This window comes from Notolepis coatsorum (assembly GCF_963971535.1).
Source record: "Notolepis coatsorum genome assembly, contig: SCAFFOLD_570, whole genome shotgun sequence".
NCBI classification, from domain to species: domain Eukaryota; kingdom Metazoa; phylum Chordata; class Actinopteri; order Aulopiformes; family Paralepididae; genus Notolepis; species Notolepis coatsorum.
The window spans coordinates 1-8274 of NW_028171220.1; positions in this window are offsets into that span (position 1 = coordinate 1).

Below are 8274 nucleotides of genomic sequence, written 5' to 3' on the forward strand. Positions count from 1 at the left end.
AAAGTTTTTTGCAGGGCCAAAATGTATGTTGTTGTTTACATGTGGCATATCCCCTCCCTACTTCCCATTTCCCCACGTGAAATGCACCTGATTGGATAAATGACATGCGACATCTAAATGCTAAATGTTATCTATAGTACCTTTTTAAAGGGGGACTTCTCTAAAAAACACTGCTGTTTTATTTTGCACATAATCTCACACACATCCAAAAGCTTACTTCTGTTAACCCCTTAACACTTTCAGTGCCCAGCAGGGGGTGCACATTTAGTGCTTGAATGCCCACCATCCACTGCAATGTTAGCATTAATATCGCCTAATCTATGTTTTAAATTATGGCTGTGTCTAATCTGCCCGTCGCATTATCAATGACCCATTTCCAGTCAACATTGTCGAAGCGGATTGTTTTTTTATCGGTTAATTTCCGTTTTATAGCATTTTGAAAAACCCTTGTTTTCACAGAAAAATGGAGAGATTCCATGATAATCGCCCTGTACTGTAATATTCTAGAACGTTGTAATTTTTCGGCCTATTTATGAATCGTTTTCAAATAAACGCTAGATTATCGATAGTATATGTCTACGTGTGCACGCTAGTGCCGCGCGCTGAAAATCGATTCTCTCAGTTCCTGATCGCTCTTACAGTCAAACAGCCATATCACATTATAGGGGAAAAGCTTATATCTCCGTGAAAACGGGTCTGATTATCCTAAGACTGGTAAAATAGATTCCTTACCTGAGATCAGATGGTATCCAAATGGATTATTCCAATTCCTGATAGCCATTCCAAAAATCGATCCTTTTATTGATCCCACGCGTATACTGTAAAACACAGTAACCACGCTGTGCTGAGGGTCCAGCATGAAGCTGATCGGCTCCGGTTACATGCGTGAGAAGTAAAATGTGGAGTCCGGGTTTTTTTCCCTCATGCATTTTCATTGAGTCCAATCCAAAAGGGTGAATTACCATCTGGGAGACGATAGGGGGTGCTTTTTTCACATCTGAGCGCCTGGGGTGGCTGATTTACCAACGGTAGACTCGGTTGATGAAATATGAATTCAGATCGCTAATAAATAAAAAAAATACGAGAAAAAACGAATATTCTCGTTATGGGCATTCAAATGTAGCCAAGAGTAAAGACCCAAACCCTATCATAACAGCAGTCAATGTGTATATTTTCAGCATTACCTTTGTTTACCAATGATTTTAAATGTTATATGAATACATATGAGTTTATAGAAATCTCCGCGCATTGAGTCGGAAACCGGCGGATATTGACGCAAGGAAATGGCGCAGTGAAACGTGAGTGTAGTCCTTTGAAAGAAGAGACCCAGGGCTTGCGATGGGTTTTCGAATTCCATAAAACTACACTACCCAGCTCACGCCAGCCCCTGTCAAACTTGGAGCCGTCTGGCGTGAAATCATTTTTCAGCGTTATTTTTCATGATTATGTCTCACGGGGTCGAACAAACCTGAACGTTATTGCCATAAAATAGAATGTAGTTTCTTTCTTTACCTTTCTGTGAACGTCTGGGGAAAAACGTGTCTCAATCTAGTAACTGTACTTACAGTAGATTTCATTCACAGTCTTTGCTGCCCTGTTATGGGCGCCTGGTTGTACTAAATCCAGATTGAACTCTGCCATTGGAAAGAGGAGATTTGGCCCGATCCATAGATGTATGACTTGGCCATAATAAGTTCATTTATAAGCCTGATATTCTATATTCTATAATCATATTTCAAATTGTATGTGTCCGGATGGCAAAATTCAGTACTGTATCTACAAAAACCTCTGTAAATCATCTGCCCTTCATTAATTTGCTTAGATGTTTTGTACACTTGATCGCAAGAAGGTGCTGAATCAACTGGACTACAAACTGGTCAATGTTAGCATGGTGTTATTCACCATCAAAGATGAAAAAATTATTTAAAAAAGTATTCATTACAATTTACTCAAGCATAGTAACAGACACAATATGTCTGACACTGGGAATACATTCCATGAGATCCATATATGTCCATAGATACCAGGAACATGCAAATGGACCTTGTAGAAGTGGAGCAATCTTCCATTTACTTGGTATGTACTTTTAGGCGAATTTTCTGAAAATATGGCTAGGGCTTAAGAGGTTAATTACAGCTCCATGAAATGATGTAGATGAAAAAATAGCATTGTATGGGGATCTGCTACCTTATCATTTCATTGAGCTGAACACAACGTAAGGATTCAACATCTCCAATGATCACTAGTGGCGACAGTGGCTTGGGAGGTAGAGCAGTTGTCTGGCCCGATTCCCACTCTTCCCGGGCAGCGTGTCGAAGCGTCCTTGAGCAAGACACTTAACCCCTAACTGCTCCTAATGAGCAGGTCGGCACCTTGTATGGTTACCTCTGCCGTCGGTGTGTGAGTGAATGGGTAAAATGCCAGGAACAAAATTGTAAAGCGCTTTGGATAAAAGCACTATATAAATGCACCATTTACCATTTTTTTTATTAACATATTCAAACTAATTTACTCTCAATAACTGTCAAACTAAATTAATGTCTGCAAAACTGTTAAGATTTTCTTTGGATGTGTGTGAGATTATGTGTTTGCATTGTTTTCTTTTAGTGAAGTGCCCCTTTAACCCTTTCAGGTGTACATTTATCTGGATCTCAGAATTCTAACAATCTATAGGTTTCAGTGTCCAGTAGCCACTGTGACATCAGTAGAATGTTCAGATTGTAAACCTGGACACACCAGTACCCACTGTGACATCACCAGTAGAATGTTCAGATTGTACACCTGAACACAACATGTACAGTCAGGATGTCCCTCGTCATGAAGATTATAACGTTCATAGCAACAAATGGTTATACAGTTGGCTGTAGTGTAGAGGCTCTACTCTCAAGATGCTCTCGGTACAAACACATGGGAGCCTGCAACAGATTTGACTGTCAGTTCTGCATTCAGAACAGAACTTTAGAGGGCTTTCTCACTAGGCATCCGGGGTCGAATCCGAGCACGATTGCCCCAAAAGTAGTGTAATGAGAACGCTCAGTTCCGTCGCCGACTCGCTCCATGCCGGGACCACTTGAAAATGTGGTTTTGGGAGCGGATCAGCGTCCCCGGCGACGGAGCGATCGCAAATGTGCAAACAACTGTACCAAAACACGGAAGAGGCTTGCTGTAACAAGTGGTTCTGTTGGTGCTAACCTGCTTGCCCAGAATAGAGTTTTATTCATACTTCAATTTTAAAATATTATGACTACAAATAAGACATTCTAGGAAGAAAATCTGGACTACAAACGAGACATTCTAGCAAGAAAGACTGGACTACAAACGGGACATTCTAGCAAGAAAGACTGGACTACAAACAAGTTATAGTGTAACATTATATTTAAAAAAGCACAACAGGACCTCTTTAAGGCTTTTATAGAACATTATATTTAAAAAAGCACAACAGGACCTCTTTAAGGCTTTTATAGAACATTATATTTAAAAAAGCTCTCTGTACACATTGCATATTTAGCTTTATAGATGAGGCCCACTGAGTGTGTTTGTGAGAGTTTCCGTGCACTAATTACACCAATTAAATAGGGCTTAAGAAATGCTGTAGTTGAGGCCAGCCCTCTAAAGCCCTATTTGAACTAGATTAGTTTCACTGGGTGAGGAGGCCCTGTAATGTAATTTTCACGTGATGTGTGGAATTCCAACACTATTCATACTGGATGAAGGGTTATCTAAAGAAATTCTTAAAGGTGCTATAGTTAGCATTTTTATGTAGAGTAATCCTTTTTTCAAATAAGACATCCACAGAGCTTTTACAAAGTACTAATACTACCACTTCCCATTTCTCCACATGGAATGGAATCTGTTTGGATAAATGACATGCTGGTGCTCTACCTAGTGGCTCGGGAGGTAGAGCAATCGTCTGACAATCCGGAGGATCCCGGTTCGATTCCCGCTCCTCCCGGGCAGCGTGTCGATGTGTCCTTGAGCAAGATACTTAACCCCTAATAGCTCCCGATGAGCAGGTTGGCACCTTGCATGGTTGCCTCCACCGTCTGTGTGTGAATGTGTGAGTGAATGGGTCAAATGTGAGTAACAAATAAAAGCGATAAAAGCGCTATATAAAAAAAAAAAACTGCCATTTAGTGCATCTAGTGGCTGAATGTTATCTAGTGCAGGGGTTCCCAAACTTTTCAGGCCGCGACGCCCGAAATAACAGTGTCAGAGAGCCGCGACCCCCACTATTATAATAGGTAAAAAAAAAAAAGGGGGGCCGGACTGGGGAAATCATTCAGGCCAGGAAATATAGTTTTTTGTAAGGGTCCCGCCCCACCTTGTGTGTGAGCAAGAGAGAGATAGAGATAGTTCTCCAACTTGTGTGAGTTGCAGTGATCTCCTGGTTGTTCCCCACCTAGGTTATCTAACTATTGGCCTGGCCTGCTTCTAAGTTCAGTGGCCTGACTGCATTAAAAAAAAAATAAAAAAAAAAATTGATTTTTTTTTTTTTAATCTGGCGACACACATACATACAATACAGCATTATACAACTATTATAATGTTGGGAAAAACATTTAAAAAGACTTTACACAAATACACATGGATACTATAGACTACAGGATCTGTAGTTCTTTTTTAAGCTTACTTTAAAATATATTTAAAGGGGAAATATTTTACTATTTCTTTCACTATTTGGGCACTTTTACACAATTCCTGTGAGTCTATGGAACACCTCTGTAATATATATATTTTTTTTATTCATTGTTTTGTATTTCTAATCAAGTCCTCAAAAACAGCATTTTTCTACCTCAAGATCTCGAGCTGTTTTGAGCCTGGGCTCCTAAACCACTGTGCAGCGTCGTGTTCGCCTGAACATTAACATGCAGCAGTGTCTTTATGACATCACATATAGGGCACATTTTCAAATGACTCAGTTCAGTGAGGGTGAATATTGTGAGAGGAGAATTGGAAGAATGCGCCAATATGAGAATTTTGAGACATAGATCATATTAATATAAGTTCACATAGCTAGGAAACAATGCTAAACACTCAAAAAGGCCATTTATAAGATAGTTCCCCTTTAAAGTGGAACTATTAGATTTTGTATATCATTCCACATCACTGCACCTTGATAAACAAATGAGAATTTGGCAACAGAGGTCCTACAGAAAGGAATGCGTAAGTCTTTATTTCTTCTTGTGAGATGTGCATGATAATGAGAATTAAACTCAAAATAAGTTTGAAAAAAATTAGGCAAAGATAAAGGAAGACCAATTACTTTGTACATAAGAACCCCTGTTTGATACTTGTTGACCTCATAAATTGTGAGTAGTTGCAGTTTTTTAAATAATGGTTTGGTTGGGGCTAAATAAGAAGAGTGCACCGTTTAAGTGGAGGACTTTCCTCATCTTAACTCTTAACGCTGCTGAGAGTGGTGCGCTCAGCAGAGCGTACTACGGGTAGTGCACTACCAACTCTGCTCCTCTTCTCTCCACCTCCAGGTTTCATTAACTCTGCTCCTCTTCTCTCCACCTCCAGGTTTTATTAACTCTGCTCCTCTTCTCTCCACCTCCAGGTTTTATTAACTCTGCTCCTCTTCTCTCCACCTCAAGGTTTTATTAACTCTGCTCCTCTTCTCTCCACCTCCAGGTTTTCGTTAAACGGTAACTCCGCCCCTTCATCACGGTGAAACTCGTGCTGGATGTAACCCCACCCCCATTTCCTGCCTCGCTTGGGCCCCGCCCCCTTTTCCTGCCTCCCCGGGCCCCGCCCCCCTTTCCTGCCTCCAACGTTTCAATCAAGGACCACAGAAAGAATTCCTTCTCTGCCAGAACCCCTCCCCCTGAGAGATCTTTTAATTAGTTATAATTAAATATTTTTACAGTTTTTCTTTATAGAATGGAGAGTATTTAAGACATAAAAGCCATGACATTGAGAGCTGTGTTTACCTGTCAGAATGAGAAAGGAGCCTATAATAAAGTCTATGGAAAATGTCTTTGGTTTGTTTTTCCTTTTCAATGTACCGTGTGATTCAAGATGGCGGTCGCCTGGTATGACATCCAGTCCTGCTGCTTCAAGACCCTAACCTAACTCTGCCCACCTCCTCTTAGTGCAACACACACTCATGTCTTTCCATTTTACATTTAGTCATTTAGCTGAATGCTTTTAGCCACTTGTACACAAAGCCACAAGGGTACGTGGTATTAATAGTCTAGCAGTGCATAGTAGTATAGACAATAGTAGATAGTAGCATAGTACCGTAAATAGTAGTATAGGCATATTAACATAGTAGGTAGTGGTATAGGCATATAGTATAGCATAGTAGGTGGTAGTATAGACATAGTATGCTGTAGTATAGGCATATTGGCATAGTAGGTGGTAGTATAGGCATAGTAGATAATAGTAAATATAGTATAGACATAGTAGCATAGTAGGTAGTAATAGACATTAGCATAGAAGGTAGTATAGGCAGAGTAGATAGTACTATAGACATTGTACTGTAGATCGTAAAATAGTCTATGTACTAAGTATTCCCACTGCTACTGTGCCATTAGAGCACATGTTGTAGATAATGATTCACACGTTGTAGAAGATAATCTGATTCACATGTAGATGATTCACATGTTGTAGATAATGATTCACATGTTGTAGAAGATAATCTGATTCACATGTTGAAGATAATCTGATTCACATGTTGTAGGAGAAGATAATCTGATTGACATGTAGAAGATGATAATCTCACGTGGCACTGGCAGAGGTTAGAGTATAGAGGCCACTTCCGCTAACCACCATGGGACCCTATAAATATATGTACGGTAGTGAATGGAATGATCCTGTTCAAGTTGTTCCATGAATTACACATATGACGTTTGTCAATTTAAAAGATAATTTTGCAAGTCAAGAAAATGTATTTAGCTAACATTATCGATACCTTTTTATGCAATAACATGTTAGCTAACTGACAATTACACCTTTAAATTTACGAACAATGTGTAATTCATGGCACAATTGAAACGGGTTTAAAAGAAAACTTTGTTTCTCGCTGTTGACAGCTGTTCATATTTTTCCGAAAGGTTACATGATCAAGCGAGAACTTGAGGAAGTTATTGATGTGTTGGGGAATTCTGATGCCCTAGCAGACCTCTAGTGAACCAGCTGCATGACATCAGAGCAGACCTCTAGTGAACCTGCTTAATGACATCAGAGCAGACCTGTAGTGAACCTGCTTAATGACATCACAAAGCAGTCCTCTAGTGAACCTGCTTAATGACATCACAAAGCAGACCTCTAGTGAACCTGCTGAATGACATCAGAGCAGTCCTCTAGTGAACCTGCTTAATGACATCAGAGCAGACCTCTAGTGAACCTGCTGAATGACATCACAGAGCAGTCCTCTAGTAGTGAACCTGCTTAATGATGACATCAGAGCAGACCTCTAGTGAACCTGCTTAATGACATCACAGAGCAGACCTCTAGTGAACCTGCTTAATGACATCACAGAGCAGACCTCTAGTGAACCTGCTTAATGACATCACAGAGCAGACCTCTAGTGAACCTGCTTAATGACATCACAGAGCAGACCACTAGTGAACCTGCTTAATGACATCACAGAGCAGTCCTCTAGTAGTGAACCTGCTTAATGACATCAGAGCAGACCTCTAGTGAACCTGCTTAATGACATCAGAGCAGACCTCTAGTGAACCTGCTGAATGACATCAGAGCAGACCTCTAGTGAACCTGCTTAATGACATCAGAGCAGTCCTCTAGTGAACCTGCTGAATGACATCAGAGCAGTCCTGTAGTGAACCTGCTTAATGACATCACAGAGCAGTCCTCTAGTAGTGAACCTGCTTAATGATGACATCAGAGCAGACCTCTAGTGAACCTGCTTAATGACATCACAGAGCAGACCTCTAGTGCAGTGGTTCCCAAAGTCGGGGTCGCGACCCAAAGGTGGGCCGCGAGCAGCCACGGGTGGGCCGCGAGATGATTTAAAAAAAATAATTTTTTTTTTGTCAGGCCACTGAACTTAGAAGCAGGCCAGGACAGTGTTTCTAGTTGTATTCTAAAATTCTATTCTATTGTATTCTAAAATGTGACTATATGGTTTTAATATTAACTTAATAAATAAACAAAAACGAAAAATCTACTTATTTCAACGAACATTTCAAACTAAATAACAGATTATGCACATAAAACGCTGAAAACAACCGAAGCAACAATAGTATTTTAATGAGGCTATTATTATTATCATTATTATTTTGCAACAAGTTAGCCCTCTCATAAATA